Source organism: Vidua chalybeata, chromosome 3 (genome assembly GCF_026979565.1).
Source record: "Vidua chalybeata isolate OUT-0048 chromosome 3, bVidCha1 merged haplotype, whole genome shotgun sequence".
In the NCBI taxonomy this organism is placed as follows: domain Eukaryota; kingdom Metazoa; phylum Chordata; class Aves; order Passeriformes; family Viduidae; genus Vidua; species Vidua chalybeata.
In genome coordinates, this window is record NC_071532.1 from 40,105,170 (window position 1) to 40,125,527 (window position 20,358).

Consider the following 20,358-nt stretch of genomic DNA (forward strand, 5'->3'; position numbering starts at 1 on the left):
TTCTCCGTGAGAAATGGAGTGGAAAATCTTTTCGCTAAGATGTAGACGACCAGAGAGGCAGCATACGGAGCTCCGCAGCTGGCCGAAGGGAAGTGCCGCTTCCCGGCGTCTTTCGGCAGAAGCGGCTCTTCTAAGCGCACCGCTGCCGCTCTACTCATCCGTGCGCGAAGTAGCCGCTTCTTCGCCTCCGGCAGCCAGAGATCGCGGTAGCTCGCTAGAGACGAAGAGCGAAGCCGCAAAGAAGCGGGCTTGTGTGCGGAGCTCGCAGACTGCTGGAGGACGGTGGCTGCCACTCTTGGCTCTTGAATTCACTCTTGGCATGCGAATGGAAGGCGTTCCAGGACAACTTGCCTGGGTTTGCACTTAGTCCTGATGCGTCCCTCTTTGGAAATTCTTGCTGCTCCCCTGAGGCTCCGAGATGCACAGAACACCATGGCAGCTGCTGAAAAGAAAGGCAGCAGTGAGTTTGTCAAGAATCAAGAATATAGGCAGCTGACTGTGTTTGGCAAGGAGCAGCTGCTGGACTTTTGCAATTGTCTTCACTGCGCACAGAAGCCCTCTGCTCTGCTGCTTCTTTCTTCTCATCCAGGGAATTGCACACTACTGAAGCTGAGCCAGGCTATTCAGCTCTGCTGTTTTTCAGCATCTCAGCTCCCCTAATGCCCTGTGGCAGCTCTCGAGGTGTTTTGCTTTTGCCAGGCTGGAATGTGCCTGCTACGACAAAGAGCTGGGCAGGAGCTGGCAGAGAGGACGGCCATCTGCCAGCTGTTTGCAGCTTGCCCAGAAAAGAGCAGTGTCCTTGGAATGTGCAGCAAATCCAATTTCTTGGCAAGTTCGGGGGAAGTGAGCACTGCTGGTACACTTTCTCCGTGAGAAATGGAGTGGAAAATCTTTTCGCTAAGATGTAGACGACCAGAGAGGCAGCATACGGAGCTCCGCAGCTGGCCGAAGGGAAGTGCCGCTTCCCGGCGTCTTTCGGCAGAAGCGGCTCTTCTAAGCGCACCGCTGCCGCTCCACTCATCCGTGCGCGAAGTAGCCGCTTCTTCGCCTCCGGCAGCCAGAGATCGCGGTAGCTCGCTAGAGACGAAGAGCGAAGCCGCAAAGAAGCGGGCTTGTGTGCGGAGCTCGCAGACTGCTGGAGGACGGTGGCTGCCACTCTCTTGGCTCTTGAATTCACTCTTGGCATGCGAATGGAAGGCGTTCCAGGACAACTTGCCTGGGTTTGCACTTAGTCCTGATGCGTCCCTCTTTGGAAATTCTTGCTGCTCCCCCGAGGCTCCGAGATGCACAGAACACCATGGCAGCTGCAGAAAAGAAAGGCAGCAGTGAGTTTGTCTAGAAACAAGAACATAGGCAGCTGACTGTGTTTGGCAAGGAGCAGCTGCTGGACTTTTGCAATTGTCTTCACTGCGCACAGAAGCCCTCTGCTCTGCTGCTTCTTTCTTCTCATCCAGGGAATTGCACACTACTGAAGCTGAGCCAGGCTATTCAGCTCTGCTGTTTTTCAGCATCTCAGCTCCCCTAATGCCCTGTGGCAGCTCTCGAGGTGTTTTGCTTTTGCCAGGCTGGAATGTGCCTGCTACGACAAAGAGCTGGGCAGGAGCTGGCAGAGAGGACGGCCATCTGCCAGCAGTTTGCAGCTTGCCCAGAAAAGAGCAGTGTCCTTGGAATGTGCAGCAAATCCAATTTCTTGGCAAGTTCGGGGGAAGTGAGCACTGCTGGTACACTTTCTCCGTGAGAAATGGAGTGGAAAATCTTTTCGCTAAGATGTAGACGACCAGAGAGGCAGCATACGGAGCTCCGCAGCTGGCCGAAGGGAAGTGCCGCTTCCCGGCGTCTTTCGGCAGAAGCGGCTCTTCTAAGCGCACCGCTGCCGCTCCACTCATCCGTGCGCGAAGTAGCCGCTTCTTCGCCTCCGGCAGCCAGAGATCGCGGTAGCTCGCTAGAGACGAAGAGCGAAGCCGCAAAGAAGCGGGCTTGTGTGCGGAAGACTGAGGACGGCTGCAGGAATTCACTCTTGTGCGAATGGAAGGCGTTCCAGGACAACTTGGGGTTTGCAGCTGATGCGTCAAATTCTTGGAGGCTCCGAGATGCTGGCAGCTGCTGACAGCAGTGAGCTAGGCATGACTGTGTTTGGCAGGAGCATTGCTACTTGCCAGCTCTGCTGCTTTTTTCAGCATCTCAGCTCCCTAATGCCCTGTGGCAGCTCTCGAGGTGTTTTGCTTTTGCCAGGCTGGAATGTGCCTGCTACGACAAAGAGCTGGGCAGGAGCTGGCAGAGAGGACGGCCATCTGCCAGCTGTTTGCAGCTTGCCCAGAAAAGAGCAGTGTCCTTGGAATGTGCAGCAAATCCAATTTCTTGGCAAGTTCGGGGGAAGTGAGCACTGCTGGTACACTTTCTCCGTGAGAAATGGAGTGGAAAATCTTTTCGCTAAGATGTAGACGACCAGAGAGGCAGCATACGGAGCTCCGCAGCTGGCCGAAGGGAAGTGCCGCTTCCCGGCGTCTTTCGGCAGAAGCGGCTCTTCTAAGCGCACCGCTGCCGCTCCACTCATCCGTGCGCGGTGTAGCCGCTTCTTCGCCTCCGGCAGCCAGAGATCGCGGTAGCTCGCTAGAGGCGAAGAGCGAAGCCGCAAAGAAGCGGGCTTGTGTGCGGAGCTCGCAGACTGCTGGAGGACAGTGGCTGCCACTCTTGGCTCTTGAATTCACTCTTGGCATGCGAATGGAAGGCTTTCCAGGACAACTTGCCTGGGTTTGCACTTAGTCCTGATGCGTCCCTCTTTGGAAATTCTTGCTGCTCCCCTGAGGCTCCGAGATGCACAGAACACCATGGCAGCTGCTGAAAAGAAAGGCAGCAGTGAGTTTGTCAAGAATCAAGAATATAGGCAGCTGACTGTGTTTGGCAAGGAGCAGCTGCTGGACTTTTGCAATTGTCTTCACTGCGCACAGAAGCCCTCTGCTCTGCTGCTTCTTTCTTCTCATCCAGGGAATTGCACACTACTGAAGCTGAGCCAGGCTATTCAGCTCTGCTGTTTTTCAGCATCTCAGCTCCCTAATGCCCTGTGGCAGCTCTCGAGGTGTTTTGCTTTTGCCAGGCTGGAATGTGCCTGCTACGACAAAGAGCTGGGCAGGAGCTGGCAGAGAGGACGGCCATCTGCCAGCAGTTTGCAGCTTGCCCAGAAAAGAGCAGTGTCCTTGGAATGTGCAGCAAATCCAATTTCTTGGCAAGTTCGGGGGAAGTGAGCACTGCTGGTACACTTTCTCCGTGAGAAATGGAGTGGAAATTCTTTTCGCTAAGATGTAGACGACCAGAGAGGCAGCATACGGAGCTCCGCAGCTGGCCGAAGGGAAGTGCCGCTTCCCGGCGTCTTTCGGCAGAAGCGGCTCTTCTAAGCGCACCGCTGCCGCTCCACTCATCCGTGCGCGAAGTAGCCGCTTCTTCGCCTCCGGCAGCCAGAGATCGCGGTAGCTCGCTAGAGACGAAGAGCGAAGCCGCAAAGAAGCGGGCTTGTGTGCGGAGCTCGCAGACTGCTGGAGGACGGTGGCTGCCACTCTCTTGGCTCTTGAATTCACTCTTGGCATGCGAATGGAAGGCGTTCCAGGACAACTTGCCTGGGTTTGCACTTAGTCCTGATGCGTCCCTCTTTGGAAATTCTTGCTGCTCCCCTGAGGCTCCGAGATGCACAGAACACCATGGCAGCTGCAGAAAAGAAAGGCAGCAGTGAGTTTGTCTAGAAACAAGAATATAGGCAGCTGACTGTGTTTGGCAAGGAGCAGCTGCTGGACTTTTGCAATTGTCTTCACTGCGCACAGAAGCACTCTGCTCTGCTGCTTCTTTCTTCTCATCCAGGGAATTGCACACTACTGAAGCTGAGCCAGGCTATTCAGCTCTGCTGTTTTTCAGCATCTCAGCTCCCTAATGCCCTGTGGCAGCTCTCGAGGTGTTTTGCTTTTGCCAGGCTGGAATGTGCCTGCTACGACAAAGAGCTGGGCAGGAGCTGGCAGAGAGGACGGCCATCTGCCAGCAGTTTGCAGCTTGCCCAGAAAGAGCAGTGTCCTTGGAATGTGCAGCAAATCCAATTTCTTGGCAAGTTCGGGGGAAGTGAGCACTGCTGGTACACTTTCTCCGTGAGAAATGGAGTGGAAATCTTTTCGCTAAGATGTAGACGACCAGAGAGGCAGAATACGGAGCTCCGCAGCTGGCCGAAGGGAAGTGCCGCTTCCCGGCGTCTTTCGGCAGAAGCGGCTCTTCTAAGCGCACCGCTGCCGCTCTACTCATCCGTGCGCGAAGTAGCCGCTTCTTCGCCTCCGGCAGCCAGAGATCGCGGCAGCTCGCTAGAGGCGAAGAGCGAAGCCGCAAAGAAGCGGGCTTGTGTGCGGAGCTCGCAGACTGCTGGAGGACAGTGGCTGCCACTCTTGCCTCTTGAATTCACTCTTGGCATGCGAATGGAAGGCGTTCCAGGACAACTTGCCTGGGTTTGCACTTAGTCCTGATGCGTCCCTCTTTGGAAATTCTTGCTGCTCCCCTGAGGCTCCGAGATGCACAGAACACCATGGCAGCTGCTGAAAAGAAAGGCAGCAGTGAGTTTGTCAAGAATCAAGAATATAGGCAGCTGACTGTGTTTGGCAAGGAGCAGCTGCTGGACTTTTGCAATTGTCTTCACTGCGCACAGAAGCCCTCTGCTCTGCTGCTTCTTTCTTCTCATCCAGCGAATTGCACACTACTGAAGCTGAGCCAGGCTATTCAGCTCTGCTGTTTTTCAGCATCTCAGCTCCCCTAATGCCCTGTGGCAGCTCTCGAGGTGTTTTGCTTTTGCCAGGCTGGAATGTGCCTGCTACGACAAAGAGCTGGGCAGGAGCTGGCAGAGAGGACGGCCATCTGCCAGCTGTTTGCAGCTTGCCCAGAAAAGAGCAGTGTCCCTGGAATGTGCAGCGAATCCAATTTCTTGGCAAGTTCGGGGGAAGTGAGCACTGCTGGTACACTTTCTCCGTGAGAAATGGAGTGGAAAATCTTTTCGCTAAGATGTAGACGACCAGAGAGGCAGCATACGGAGCTCCGCAGCTGGCCGAAGGGAAGTGCCGCTTCCCGGCGTCTTTCGGCAGAAGCGGCTCTTCTAAGCGCACCGCTGCCGCTCCATTCATCCGTGCGCGAAGTAGCCGCTTCTTCGCCTCCGGCAGCCAGAGATCGCGGTAGCTCGCTAGAGACGAAGAGCGAAGCCGCAAAGAAGCGGGCTTGTGTGCGGAGCTCGCAGACTGCTGGAGGACAGTGGCTGCCACTCTCTTGGCTCTTGAATTCACTCTTGGCATGCGAATGGAAGGCGTTCCAGGACAACTTGCCTGGGTTTGCACTTAGTCCTGATGCGTCCCTCTTTGGAAATTCTTGCTGCTCCCCTGAGGCTCCGAGATGCACAGAACACCATGGCAGCTGCTGAAAAGAAAGGCAGCAGTGAGTTTGTCTAGAATCAAGAATATAGGCAGCTGACTGTGTTTGGCAAGGAGCAGCTGCTGGACTTTTGCAATTGTCTTCACTGCGCACAGAAGCCCTCTGCTCTGCTGCTTCTTTCTTCTCATCCAGGGAATTGCACACTACTGAAGCTGAGCCAGGCTATTCAGCTCTGCTGTTTTTCAGCATCTCAGCTCCCCTAATGCCCTGTGGCAGCTCTCGAGGTGTTTTGCTTTTGCCAGGCTGGAATGTGCCTGCTACGACAAAGAGCTGGGCAGGAGCTGGCAGAGAGGACGGCCATCTGCCAGCTGTTTGCAGCTTGCCCAGAAAAGAGCAGTGTCCCTGGAATGTGCAGCAAATCCAATTTCTTGGCAAGTTCGGGGGAAGTGAGCACTGCTGGTACACTTTCTCCGTGAGAAATGGAGTGGAAAATCTTTTCGCTAAGATGTAGACGACCAGAGAGGCAGCATACGGAGCTCCGCAGCTGGCCGAAGGGAAGTGCCGCTTCCCGGCGTCTTTCGGCAGAAGCGGCTCTTCGGAGCGCACCGCTGCCGCTCCATTCATCCGTGCGCGAAGTAGCCGCTTCTTCGCCTCCGGCAGCCAGAGATCGCGGTAGCTCGCTAGAGACGAAGAGCGAAGCCGCAAAGAAGCGGGCTTGTGTGCGGAGCTCGCAGACTGCTGGAGGACGGTGGCTGCCACTCTCTTGGCTCTTGAATTCACTCTTGGCATGCGAATGGAAGGCGTTCCAGGACAACTTGCCTGGGTTTGCACTTAGTCCTGATGCGTCCCTCTTTGGAAATTCTTGCTGCTCCCCCGAGGCTCCGAGATGCACAGAACACCATGGCAGCTGCAGAGAAGAAAGGCAGCAGTGAGTTTGTCTAGAAACAAGAACATAGGCAGCTGACTGTGTTTGGCAAGGAGCAGCAGCTGGACTTTTGCAATTGCCTTCACTGCGCACAGAAGCACGCTGCTCTGCTGCTTCTTTCTTCTCATCCAGGGAATTGCACACTACTGAAGCTGAGCCAGGCTATTCAGCTCTGCTGTTTTTCAGCATCTCAGCTCCCCTAATGCCCTGTGGCAGCTCTCGAGGTGTTTTGCTTTTGCCAGGCTGGAATGTGCCTGCTACGACAAAGAGCTGGGCAGGAGCTGGCAGAGAGGACGGCCATCTGCCAGCTGTTTGCAGCTTGCCAGAAAAGAGCAGTGTCCTTGGAATGTGCAGCAAATATAATTTCTTGGCAAGTTCGGGGGAAGTGAGCACTGCTGGTACACTTTCTCCGTGAGAAATGGAGTGGAAATCTTTTCGCTAAGATGTAGACGACCAGAGAGGCAGCATACGGAGCTCCGCAGCTGGCCGAAGGGAAGTGCCGCTTCCCGGCGTCTTCGGCAGAAGCGGCTCTTCTAGCGCACCGCTGCCGCTCCATTCATCCGTGCGCGAAGTAGCCGCTTCTTCGCCTCCGGCAGCCAGAGATCGCGGTAGCTCGCTAGAGACGAAGAGCGAAGCCGCAAGAAGCGGGCTTGTGTGCGGAGCTCGCAGACTGCTGGAGGACGGTGGCTGCCACTCTCTTGGCTCTTGAATTCACTCTTGGCATGCGAATGGAAGGCGTTCCAGGACAACTTGCCTGGGTTTGCACTCAGTCCTGATGCGTCCCTCTTTGGAAATTCTTGCTGCTCCCCGAGGCTCCGAGATGCACAGAACACCATGGCAGCTGCAGAAAAGAAAGGCAGCAGTGAGTTTGTCTAGAAACAAGAACATAGGCAGCTGACTGTGTTTGGCAAGGAGCAGCAGCTGGACTTTTGCAATTGCCTTCACTGCGCACAGAAGCACGCTGCTCTGCTGCTTCTTTCTTCTCATCCAGGGAATTGCACACTACTGAAGCTGAGCCAGGCTATTCAGCTCTTCTGTTTTTCAGCATCTCAGCTCCCTAATGCCCTGTGGCAGCTCTCGAGGTGTTTTGCTTTTGCCAGGCTGGAATGTGCCTGCTACGACAAAGAGCTGGGCAGGAGCTGGCGGAGAGGACGGCCATCTGCCAGCTGTTTGCAGCTTGCCCAGAAAGAGCAGTGTCCTTGGAATGTGCAGCAAATATAATTTCTTGGCAAGTTCGGGGGAAGTGAGCACTGCTGGTACACTTTCTCCGTGAGAAATGGAGTGGAAAATCTTTTCGCTAAGATGTAGACGACCAGAGAGGCAGCATACGGAGCTCCGCAGCTGGCCGAAGGGAAGTGCCGCTTCCCGGCGTCTTTCGCAGAAGCGGCTCTTCTAAGCGCACCGCTGCCGCTCTACTCATCCGTGCGCGAAGTAGCCGCTTCTTCGCCTCCGGCAGCCAGAGATCGCGGCAGCTCGCTAGAGGCGAAGATCGAAGCCGCAAAGAAGCGGGCTTGTGTGCGGAGCTCGCAGACTGCTGGAGGACAGTGGCTGCCACTCTTGCCTCTTGAATTCACTCTTGGCATGCGAATGGAAGGCGTTCCAGGACAACTTGCCTGGGTTTGCACTTAGTCCTGATGCGTCCCTCTTTGGAAATTCTTGCTGCTCCCCTGAGGCTCCGAGATGCACAGAACACCATGGCAGCTGCTGAAAAGAAAGGCAGCAGTGAGTTTGTCAAGAATCAAGAATATAGGCAGCTGACTGTGTTTGGCAAGGAGCAGCTGCTGGACTTTTGCAATTGTCTTCACTGCGCACAGAAGCCCTCTGCTCTGCTGCTTCTTTCTTCTCATCCAGGGAATTGCACACTACTGAGGCTGAGCCAGGCTATTCAGCTCTGCTGTTTTTCAGCATCTCAGCTCCCCTAATGCCCTGTGGCAGCTCTCGAGGTGTTTTGCTTTTGCCAGGCTGGAATGTGCCTGCTACGACAAAGAGCTGGGCAGGAGCTGGCGGAGAGGACGGCCATCTGCCAGCAGTTTGCAGCTTGCCCAGAAAAGAGCAGTGTCCCTGGAATGTGCAGCAAATATAATTTCTTGGCAAGTTCGGGGGAAGTGAGCACTGCTGGTACACTTTCTCCGTGAGAAATGGAGTGGAAAATCTTTTCGCTAAGATGTAGACGACCAGAGAGGCAGCATACGGAGCTCCGCAGCTGGCTGAAGGGAAGTGCCGCTTCCCGGCGTCTTTCGGCAGAAGCGGCTCTTCTAAGCGCACCGCTGCCGCTCTACTCATCCGTGCGCGAAGTAGCCGCTTCTTCGCCTCCGGCAGCCAGAGATCGCGGTAGCTCGCTAGAGACGAAGAGCGAAGCCGCAAAGAAGCGGGCTTGTGTGCGGAGGTCGCAGACTGCTGGAGGACGGCTATTCAGAGCTATTCAGCTCTGCTGCTTTTCAGCATCTCAGCTCCCCTAATGCCCTGTGGCAGCTCTCGAAGTGTTTTGCTTTTGCCAGGCTGGAATGTGTCTGGTACTACAAAGAGTTGGGCAGGAGCTGGCAGAGAGGACGGCCATCTGTCAGCTGTTTGCAGCTTGCCCAGAAATGAGCAGTGTCCTTGGAATGTGCAGCAAATCCAATTTCTTGGCAAGTTCGGGGGAAGTGAGCACTGCTGGTACACTTTCTCCTAGAAAAATGCAGTGGAAAAGCTTTTCGATAAGATGTAGACGACCAGAGAGGCAGAATACGGAGCTCCGCAGCTGGCTGAAGGGAAGTTTTTACCTAGTCCTGATGCATCCCTTTCTTGAAAAATCTTGCTCGTCCCCTGAGGCTCCCAGATGCAGAGAACACGATGGCAGCTGCTGAAAAAAGGGCAGCGGTGAGTTTGTCAAGAAAGAAGAATATAGGCAGCTGACTGTGCTTGGCAAGGAGCAGCTGCTGCATGCTTGCAATTGCCTTCAGTGCGCACAGAAGCCCGCTCCTCTGCTGCTTCTTTTTTCGCCTTCAGTCAATTTCACAGTACTGACGCTGAGTCAGGCTGCTCAGCTTTGCTGCTTTTCCGCATTTCAGCTGCCCTAATGCAGCGGGACAGGTCTCGAGGTTTTTGGCCTTTGCCAGGCTGCAATGTGACCGCTACTGCCAAGAGCTGGGCAGGAGCGGGCAGAGAGCACGGCCATCTGCCAGCAGTTTGCAGCTTGCCCAGGAAAGTGCAGTGTCCTTGGAATGCGCAGAAAAAGCAATTTCTTGGCAAGCTCGGGAGAAGTGAGCAGTACTGGTAGACTTTCTCCTTGGGAAATGGAGTGGCAAAGCTTTTCGCTAAGATGTACGTGTCACGATCGGCTTATTGCGGGTTGTCGTGATGGTTCTTTTCACCGATCCCAAAAGTGCAAAAGGGCAAACAACAAGGGACTATCAGTTAATCACAACAAATGCACCTTTATTAGGGGCCAAAACAGTAAATGCGATAGTGGGGATCGGAAAGGACGTAAAAGGATAGAGAGAGAGAGAAGAGGGGCATGGGAATAGCTACTAACACAGGCGAGATCCTCAGTGGTCCAGACGATGGGGATCCGTCTGTCGTGTCGGGGAAGTCTTCGAAGTTCTGGTCGACTCGGGGGTCCAATTATAGTCCACAGAGGAGAGAGGGGGGGAACAAGTGTAATAATGAAAGTCCATTGTAATCGCCCCGAGGGAACAGGTGAGTCCACAGGAACCATCAAAGCAAGACGAATACAATTAAGAATAAGTCCATTTGAATCACTGAAGGGAAACAGGTCATGTCATTAGTGGTCAGACCACCAATTTCCCCTCCTCCCTATAGCAGGGGTCTCAGTCTCAGTCCTTGGGAGGAGGGTTCTCATTCTTTGTTTGTCACAGTGGTAACGAGGCAGATGAGGGGTCTTCAATGAAGGACCACGGGAGTCACCCCAAAAGTTCATTTGGCTTAAGAACGGAGATTAGAAGGAGGCCGTGCATCAGGCTGTCCCGTGCTGGGTCCATGTCAGGTCTTTGCCAAGTCCTTGCCAACTCCTTGCCAAGTTCTTGCCAGGCCTTGTTTGGAACAGCTAGCGTGACGGTTCAGTGGTTGCACTTGCACTGTGTCCTGTTCTAAGCCAGAACTGCAGCGGAGGAAGGGATTCTTTCTCGTGGCAATCGGAAGGCAGAATGGAAAATGAGGGGCTTCAGACGGGCTCTTACACCACCCCGTGACTGACGATTGCCCTCGAAAGATCTTCATCAGCAGGGTTCCATGGTGTCGTCGTGGAGTCTTCAGGACTCGTCAAGTGTTGGCAGCACGTCCCAGGGAAAAGGGAAAGAAGAAGAAACAGGAAAACTAAAACAATCACAACATATTAGTAAACAAATTATAATTAATCAATAGGCAAAATGCAATCAGTATTAATTAAATCAGTAATAGTTAAACAATAAATTGTTTAAATAATAATCAATATTAATCAATTAAACAATAAATTGATCAACTAGTAAACTAGTATAATCAGTATTAAACAATAAAGTAATAGACTTCGTATAATCAATATTACTCAGCACAATTTTATAATCAATAAACAAAAATAATTAAAACAGTGATTAGAACAAGTCATAAAAGAAAATAATGTGAAACATATCTTCTAACCTTATGATATTCTTGTGTCTACAGTCCTGGGAACATCTATAGTGTAAAGGATGTCGGCCAAGTGGTTTGCATTAATTATAGATGTTAATTTTGTTAATAGTTTCATCATTCTCCAATTTACAATAAGCAAGATTACTGATAAAACAAAACCAATCATAACTAAAATCAGAAGAACAACAATGGGATGACACAATTTGTTCAGGATACCGGTGGCATTGGGTGACCACCCGAAAAGGGTATCCCACCACCTGTGCTCGGCATCACTTTTCACCCTTTCTACAACACGTTGTATTTCTTGCACATCATGATGAACAGTTACCAGAGTTTTCTCTCCATTCTCCTTGATTTTTCCTAGGATCTCTATTAGATCTTGATGAGGTAATATTTGCTTTACCAAATTAAGGTTCATCCCAATGGGAGCAGCCAGTAGCTTGTGAATCAACATGAGATTGGATTCTAAAAGTTCATGTAAGGTAACTGGAGCTACAAAAGAAAATCACATCCTGCAATTTTAGTAAAGCTGCAAGCATAAAAATTTGAATGATTTTTAGTATCTACTACTGTACTTTCTATAAACACAGTATCACAAGTGGTTCAGAAGCAGGCACACCCATTGCCTGTAGATACAAGGACTGTTTCAGAAGTCTCGTTAGGATGGATGTCAAAATGACAGCTATTTTGTTCTGTGTCTAAACAGATATCTTGAGCTATAATTGCATTACCTTCACAGATAAACCCTAGTTGTTCTCGGATAGTACAGGACTCTAAATTGACATTTTGCCATTTGTCATTAATTTGATGGGCCCATTCTCTATGTTCAGAGGGATAGAATGTGGCTCCGTCATGATTTAATCCTAGTGCAATGATAGGGAATATCAAATGCACTGAGGCATTTCTTATGGTCAACACAAATGCTGTGGCTGTGTTTGTGTTAGGGTCATAGGTAAAATTCACTAAATTCCACCAGGATTGGAAATCTCTTTCAAAGTCAGTGGCACTGTCCCAGACTATTTTCCTAAGTTCAGTAGGAAAAGTGCCTTTTTCACCTTCTCTTATAATTGAGGCAGCAACTGACTGCATCCATAACTGACTGGATACAGCTAAGAGCTAAGGAAACATTGCTTTGTGTGGCATTAAGTGCATCAATTATCAATTTGCTATAATTTACATTTATCTTTTCCCAATTTGGTAGAATGTTTGATCGCAACGACTGATGTGTTCCCGAGGCCGATAAGGACGATTGCAGTGGCTGCTGTATTTTGGTTAAATCTTTAGTCGTGGAGGCCAATTTATTCATTAATACTTCTGAATCAATACTATTTAGGATTCCCAGTCCCGTTCCCACGACACCAGTTATGTCTCTTTGCACCCGGCTTTTAGGAGGGTTCCACTGTCGCAGCCAGGTTGTCCAACCCTGAAAAGAGGTTTGCAAAAAGGGTGAACAAGCTGGTTGTATTTCTGAGACATTGTTTTGCATCAGCAATTTTACTTGTTTAAGAGACCATGCCGGATTAAATAATATCTGTTGTTGGCCAGTTTTCCTGATTATATATGGTCCAACTTCAAAAATTTTCGGGGTAAGCATAACTGGTGGCTGGGCTAGAGTGGTGGTAGTGGTGGTGGTATAAACCGTAGTAGATTGGGCTACAGCATTTATTATAAACTTAAAAGAAAGCCCTTTGGTGTTTTTTCCCCATAAGCAAACCACTTCTGCAGTCTGTGTTAGTGTAAAATTGTGCCAACAATCCTGTATGCTTGGGTGCGTGCAGACTCTCTCCTGCTTGTCTGACCTATTTGAACACTTATTGAGGTTGCCTTACTATAAGAAATTTTGTTAACCACTCGGCATCCTATGCTAATTATCTCCCCCATTACCCCTTGAAGTTGCCAGATTTTGTATTCTTTCCATTCTTGCCTGGTGTATATCTGATTATTTTGCATGACAAGAGTTATTAGGTTTAAATCTTTTACATTTCCCATGTATCTGGAAAAATAAACAAAAGCTTGGGACCAAGGTCCTTCGGTGAAGGGGCTTTCCGTCCACTGGGATACGACTATTGTGTTATTATTGGTTGTAGCATTAATCTTAAATTTGTGAACCAGGCCTTGGAAACTAAATGGGTTAGTCAAGTTGTTTTGCCAGCTACATGTCACATAAGTGGTTTTAGTTAAAGTAAAGCTATACCAGCAATCAACAGATTCATTTTTACAATCTTTTGTAATGGCAATATTGTTAGTTCGACAAGCTGCGGTATAATTACCAATATATTCTTGACAGCAGCATAGGGTAAGGGGAAATATTTTGGCACATTCCCATTTCTTGGTAGGGCATAATTTTGCTGAAGGGATTTTAAAATAATTTTCTCCTCCTGGTTTCATAAAATTTCCAGCAATTGTGATAGAGGAAGCTTTCTCATGTAGAGATCCTTCCACTTTTCTGCATGCTACCACAATAGTCTCACCAATCGTTCCAGTTAGGGTTCTGGTCCATTCCTTCTGATCCCATCCCCACTCACTTGGACGATATACCTTAGAGTTATGTAGCACAAGAGTTGCCAGATTCAGGTGACGACCTTTAGGATATGATCCTAGAACATTAGTGTGCTTGATGGTAGCTTCAGACCACGGCCACTCAGCAGTGTTCTGGCCAGAGAGTTGTGGTAAGATGCAGAAAAGTATCACCAATTTTATCATGGCTCAGATGATGTTGTCCCTCGAGGTTCTTCTGTAAAGGTAAACACAACAGAAAGGTTCTGCCACTATATGTCAGAAAAGGTTAGAATGATGGGATTATCCTGCGTGTATTTATCCTGTGCTCCTTTCCCAGAGCATCAGAAGCTATCCATGCATATTTATTCAGAGGAGTTTTCAACACAAGTGGTACCTCCCCTACTGTAGGAAGGTCTACTAAAACAGGTTGTCCAGGATAATGAGCAGGGTTTAAGGAATCGTCAGGTCCTTTCAGCGCGGGAATGATACTTGGAGCTGTTGGACAAAAGGCTGTGATCTTGGGACACCCATTTACTCCCCATCTATCATTTACACCTTTGACAGCTTCCCATAATCGGAGGTCCCAATTTCCTTCCTGTGGTTTTAACAGTCGCTTTAAAAGACCGTTAGTCCTTTCTACAATCCCATTAGCTTGAGGATAATAAGGGGTGTGAAAAATCCATTTGATTCCTTCACCTTTTGCCCAGTCCTGTACAACTCTGGCAGTGAAATGAGACCCGTTATCAGATTGAATTTCCTGTGGCTTCGGGAAAGTTCCAAACCACCCTTGCAAAGCCTTGACAGTATTGTCCCCAGTAGCTCTTTTAAAAGCATCAGCTTGAACTAACCCAGACACAATCTCTACTCCTACCAACACAAAATGTTTTCCTCCTGATTTCTTAAAGGGACCAATATAATCTACCTGCCATGCGTCCCACAAGCCTTTGCCTTTCCTTAAATGCAAAGGGTCATCTTCTAAAGGGTGTCTATCCAGTCGCTTGCGACACTGCTCACAGGCTGATATGCATGTTTTACACATTTCCCTAGTAACGGGCCAACCCTGGGCATGAGCTTCCTGGTATAAATATTTTGTACCAGTGTGCTGTCTTTTTACATGCAGCCATTCTAACAATTGATTCCATTCCTCTGTAATTTGCTCCTTCTTCAGGGGGCTAAGCCTTGCTAGCTCATCAGCTTTATTATTCCATTCTCCTGCTGGATTCCCATCTGTTTGATGAGAGGCCACCTAGCCTACTGCAAAATTCCCCTGACTTGCAATATTTAATATTTCTTGCCATTTCTCCTTTTGCCATATGGGAATTCTGTTGACTTCCCAGTCGTTTTGCTGCCAGAAAGGAAGCCATTCAGTAAAACCTTTGTATACAGCATAAGAGTCAGTGTAAATGCAGACCAGAGAGGAATTCTGTGCTTCTCGTTGAAAAACACTCCAAACAGCTACCAGCTCCCCAACCTGCGCACTATCTTCTCCTTCTGTAATTATTTGCTCACCAGAGGAAATGTGAAGGGCTGCTGCTTTATACTTCCACATTTTACCTTCCCTTTTAGCAGTAGCATCAGTAAACCAAGAATTTGCTGATTGTTCAGGAGAGAAAGGAGGGGCCACTTTAATTACAGAAGCTGGTTTATCTTGGCCACTATCCAGCTCCTCAGTTTCTTGGATTGCTAAATTTTTTACAGCTCCTTCTGTTATTGTAAAAATATTACAGTAATGTTCAATTTGAGCATACCACTTTCTCACTGAGGCCCTCTGAGCCACCCCGTCAGGAGGGAGGGTTCCACTAGTGACTGTTTTAATAACCTTGAAGGGCCCCCTTAGCACAATAGGTTGTTGACGTGCTATTTTTTCCACTTCAATGAGAGCCAGACTAACCACAAACAGTCCCTTTTCCCAGGTAGTGTATCTTTTCTCAGCGCCTCTGAAACCACGAGAATAGAAACCCACAGGCCTTGTTGGACCCTCAGGTCCCAGCTGCCATATGTGTACTGACAGCCCTGAGGCAGCAAATCCCCATTCTACCTGAAAGGGATCTGTAGGATGGATAGGACCCAATGCTTGATGATCTGTCGCCTCAAAAATCAGTAATTACAATTCTTCTTCCTGGGAAGGAGTCCAATCCCATTTTACCCCTTTCCTCAACAAGTCATAAAGGGGCCTAGCAATTATTGAAAAATCTGGAATGTGTTTTCTCCAGAACAATAATAGTCCCAGAGCCTGTTGGAGATCCTTCCTAGTGCGAGGCATTTTGATCTGATCTAAAGAAGTCAAGGTGTCCGGTGGAATACATGTCATGCCTCCTTTCCACCAAATTCCCAAGAACTTTACTTCTTGGGAGGGCTTTTGAATTTTTTTCTGGGGGAATCTGTAAATCGAGACTCTCTAAATGGGAGATTATTTTCTGTTGAGTCTCTCCTACTGCTTTAATTTCATCTCCTCCCACCAAAATATCATCAATGTATTGGTAAACATCTACACCATCAGGTTTGGATATCTTTTCTATTTCTTTAGCTAGTGCATGGTGGGCTAGAGTGGGGGAATGCTTGTATCCCTGGGGAAGCCTAGTGAAAGTGTATTGCTGTCCCTCCCACGTAAAGGCGAAATGGTCCCTATCTTCTGGTTGTATAGGTATCATAAAAAACATGTCCTTGACATCTATAGTTGCCATAATTGGACGAGCCTTTTCTTGAATAGATATTATCAACTCAGCTAAATTCGGGACTGCTGCCGTGAGAGGGTCAGTGTTGGCATTAAGCCTGCGGAAATCAACTGTTATCCTCCATTTCCCATTGGATTTACGCACTGGCCAGACAGGTGAGTTGAAAGCAGAATGTGTGTTAATTATTACTCCCTGGTCTTGCAAATCCTGTATAACTGGTTTGATACCTTCTCTGGCACCTGAAGGTAGAGGGTATTGTTTTACATTTGTTATTTTACTATACGATAGAGAAGGTGCAGTTTGAAGCAGCCTAATATTTAAAGGTGTAGTGCCAAAACACCACAAAGATCCTTCTGAATCCTCCCATTGTCTCCCAGCAAGAACATCCATCCCTAGTAAATTGTTTGGAATGTTTCCAATTACCATTTTGACAACTAATTGATTCTCATCTCCAGGAAGTGTGAGTTTAACCAAGGCTACATTCATAGATTCTGAGTTTCCTAGGGCATTTAGAACACAGTATTGTCTCTTAGTTGGAACAACTCCACTCCTCTGAGCATCCTTTTCTGTTAATGCAGAGATTTGTGCCCCAGTGTCAATCAAAAATGTTACAAAAGTACGTTTGGGACCTGTAATAGCTGTAATTAAAATATCTCCTAATTTATTTTTAGTGAGCATTCTCAAATATACCCATGCTCCGTCCCTTCGCTCACCTGTAAAGGACGGAGAAATTAGTTTCCCTGAAACTGTGTCAGCTCACTTCCCAAATTTTGGGGAGACGGTTGAGAGAGAAATTATCTGCTGACTGGATTTTGAGAGAGGAGTTGGGAAAAAGGTATTGTTTCTGTGTTTCGGAGGAGATGTTGGGGGAGGGTTGGTTCCTTGCCCGTGTTCTGAGGAGGGAGGGGAAGGAGAGGCGGAGGAAGAGTTGGCTCCTTGCCCATATTTTGAGGAGGCGTGGGTGCAGTGGGTTGGATTGGCAGATATGATTTCCGATGGCGCCAATTAGTTATTAATTTTTGTAATTTATCAAGGGGCAAACCATCCATTACATCTCTGGGGACTCCTTTTTGGACCCCCAATGACCACCAACGCTGGCGGTTAGGGTTTTGTTTTCCCTTTTCTGAATTTTTACCATGAGGAATCTCAATGGACCGAACTCCTTTTGTTTTTTCTGGTTTTTCTTCTAGGGTTTTTACTGGTCCATATTTTCTACAGTAATTGATCAAATCTTCTGCAACTTCACCCCATGTCCAGACTTTACGGCTACTGGAAGGCGAGCTGCATTTGGAAGCTGCGGCTTGTAAGGATGAATGAGATGGAGTAAAGTTGGGATCAGTAGATTCCGTGCGATCAGTGGGATTACCCAGGAATCTGTCCAGTCTTTCCACAGGGCTTAGTGTCATAATAGTTTTTTGTAAGGTAATAGCAGTAGGTTTAAGTGTTTCTGGAAGCCCACGAATTAAAGGGGTCATTATTTCGGGCTTCACAGGTAATTGCATTGGGGACTCAAAGCCAGGAATTAATTTCTTCTCATGAATCATTTGCAGGCAAGCGGTTTTATGCACACTTTCTAAAAGTTGGTCAGGGGTACTAATTATAGAGCTATGGGGTCTCCCCTTTCCAAGGGGCTTGTTCCACCAGCCCAAAAAGCCGCATGCTGTGTCAGGGACCATGTGTCACGTTTATCTCCCGTTGTTCGGAAGACACCATGTCCCCAATACCCACGGGCTTCCTCTTCAGTTAATTGAATTTGATCACCACCAGTGAGGGACACCCGGAAAACATATTCTGTTTCTGATTCGTGTGGAAGGCGTCCGTATTCCCTTTTAAGTTTAGCTAACTCAGTGGCAGTGTATGGTACGTGTTTGGTTGTGATGTGAGGTTCGAGATCATCCTCACTGAGATAATTATACTCTGTTTTAATTAGGGGTCTCAAGTGATGGCAGCAATGTTCCCCACAATTACTTGCTGCTTCTAGTTCCTTTTGGGGGTAAATTTGTTTAATGTGAGGAGTTTCCTTCTCCTCTGTTTCTGTAGGGGAATCAGCATTGTGTGATTTGTTAACATGTTCTCCTGTTAAAGCAGCTCGCAATGCATAAGTTACATTTCTTGCATCATATAACTGTTTTTGTAAAATTTCTACTAAATTTTGAAGGGAGTCTATTATTATTTCTTGCTCACTTCTTCGTTGTGAGCGAGTTTCTACGGCTGCTGTAAGACAAGCTCCCAAAACTGAGCATAAGATAGTTTTATTCTTGCCCAGTTTGAACTTTGTATCATGTTGTAAAGAACACACTCTATCAACCACATTATCCAAATGAAACCAATTATTTTGTGCCCATTCCTCTCCTCCCGGAGAAGGTTTGGCATCGTGTTTAGCTAGTAGAGCATAAAGCCCAACTTTGGCTTTATCATTAAGGTTATCACTCATTTTGTGAAGGGACCAAAACCACGACAGGGAGGTACAAACTTAAGTTCCACAAAACTACACAGCCCTCGCTGTGTCGCCCTTTGCTTCCCTGGCTGGGTGAAAGGACAATAATCTGCCTGGGAGGCTCTGCTTAGTTGCTTCAAGTTGTCCCTTCCTTCCCAGACCAGATACACACAACAACAACAAAACAACAGTGTCCCGCCTTTTGCACTAAGGGATCCTTTATGAATTTCCAAAGACAGTGTGGGTGCCTTTTCAGCTGCAACCCTTCTGTCTAGACAGAAATCCTGTCCGTGACGCCAATTTAATGTCACGATCCGCTTATTGCGGGGTGTCGTGATGATTCTTTTCACCGATCCCAAAAGTGCAAAAAGGCAAACAACAAGGGACTATCAGTTAATCACAACAAATGCACCTTTATTAGGGGCCAAAACAGTAAATGCGATAGTGGGGATCGGAAAGGACGTAAAAGGATAGAGAGAGAGAGGGAGAAGAGGGGCATGGGAATAGCTACTAACACAGGCGAGATCCTCAGTGGTCCAGACGATGGGGATCCGTCTGTCGTGTCGGGGAAGTCTTCGAAGTTCTGGTCGACTCGGGGGTCCAATTATAGTCCACAGAGGAGAGAGGGGGGGAACAAGTGTAATAATGAAAGTCCATTGTAATCGCCCCGAGGGAACAGGTGAGTCCACAGGAACCATCAAAGCAAGACGAATACAATTAAGAATAAGTCCATTTGAATCACTGAAGGGAAACAGGTCATGTCATTAGTGGTCAGACCACCAATTTCCCCTCCTCCCTATAGCAGGGGTCTCAGTCTCAGTCCTTGGGAGGAGGGTTCTCATTCTTTGTTTGTCACAGTGGTAACGAGGCAGATGAGGGGTCTTCAATGAAGGACCACGGGAGTCACCCCAAAAGTTCATTTGGCTTAAGAACGGAGATTAGAAGGAGGCCGTGCATCAGGCTGTCCCGTGCTGGGTCCATGTCAGGTCTTTGCCAAGTCCTTGCCAACTCCTTGCCAAGTTCTTGCCAGGCCTTGTTTGGAACAGCTAGCATGATGATTCAGTGGTTGCACCTGCAATGTGTCCTGTTCTAAGCCGGAACTGCAGTGGAGGAAGGGATTCTTTCTCGTGGCAATCGGAAGGCAGAATGGAAAATGAGGGGCTTCAGACGGGCTCTTACAGTAGGCGACTAGAGACGACGAACACGGCGCGCCAAAGCCAGCCAAAGAAAAGCGCCGCTTCCCGGCGTCTTTCGGCAGAAGTGGCGCTCCGGAGCGCACCGCTGCAGCTCCGGTCCTCTGGGCGCGAATAAGCCGCTTCTTCGCCTCCGGCAGCCAGAGATCGCCGTAGCTTGCAAGAGGCGAAGAACGAAGCCACAAAGAAGCGGGCTTGTGGGCGAAGCTTGCTGACTGCTGCAGGACGGTGGATGCCACTCTCCTGCCTGTGGAATTCGCTCTTGGCATGCGAATGGAAGGCGTTCCAGGACAACTTGCCTGGGTTTTTACCTAGTCCTGATGCATCCCTCCTTGGAAAATCTTGCTCGTCCCCTGAGGCTCCCGGATGCAGAGAACATGATGGCAGCTGCTGAAAAGAAGGGCAGCGGTGAGTTTGTCAAGAAAGAAGAACATAGGCAGCTGACTGTGCTTGGCAAGGAGCAGCTGCTGCATGCTTGCAATTGCCTTCAGTACGCACAGAAGCCCGCTGCTCTGCTGCTTCGTTTTTCGCCTTCAGTCAATTGCACAGTACTGACGCTGAGTCAGGCTGCTCAGCTTTGCTGCTTTTCAGCATCTCAGCTGCCCTAATGCAGTGGGAAAGCTCTCAAGGTTTTTGGCCTCT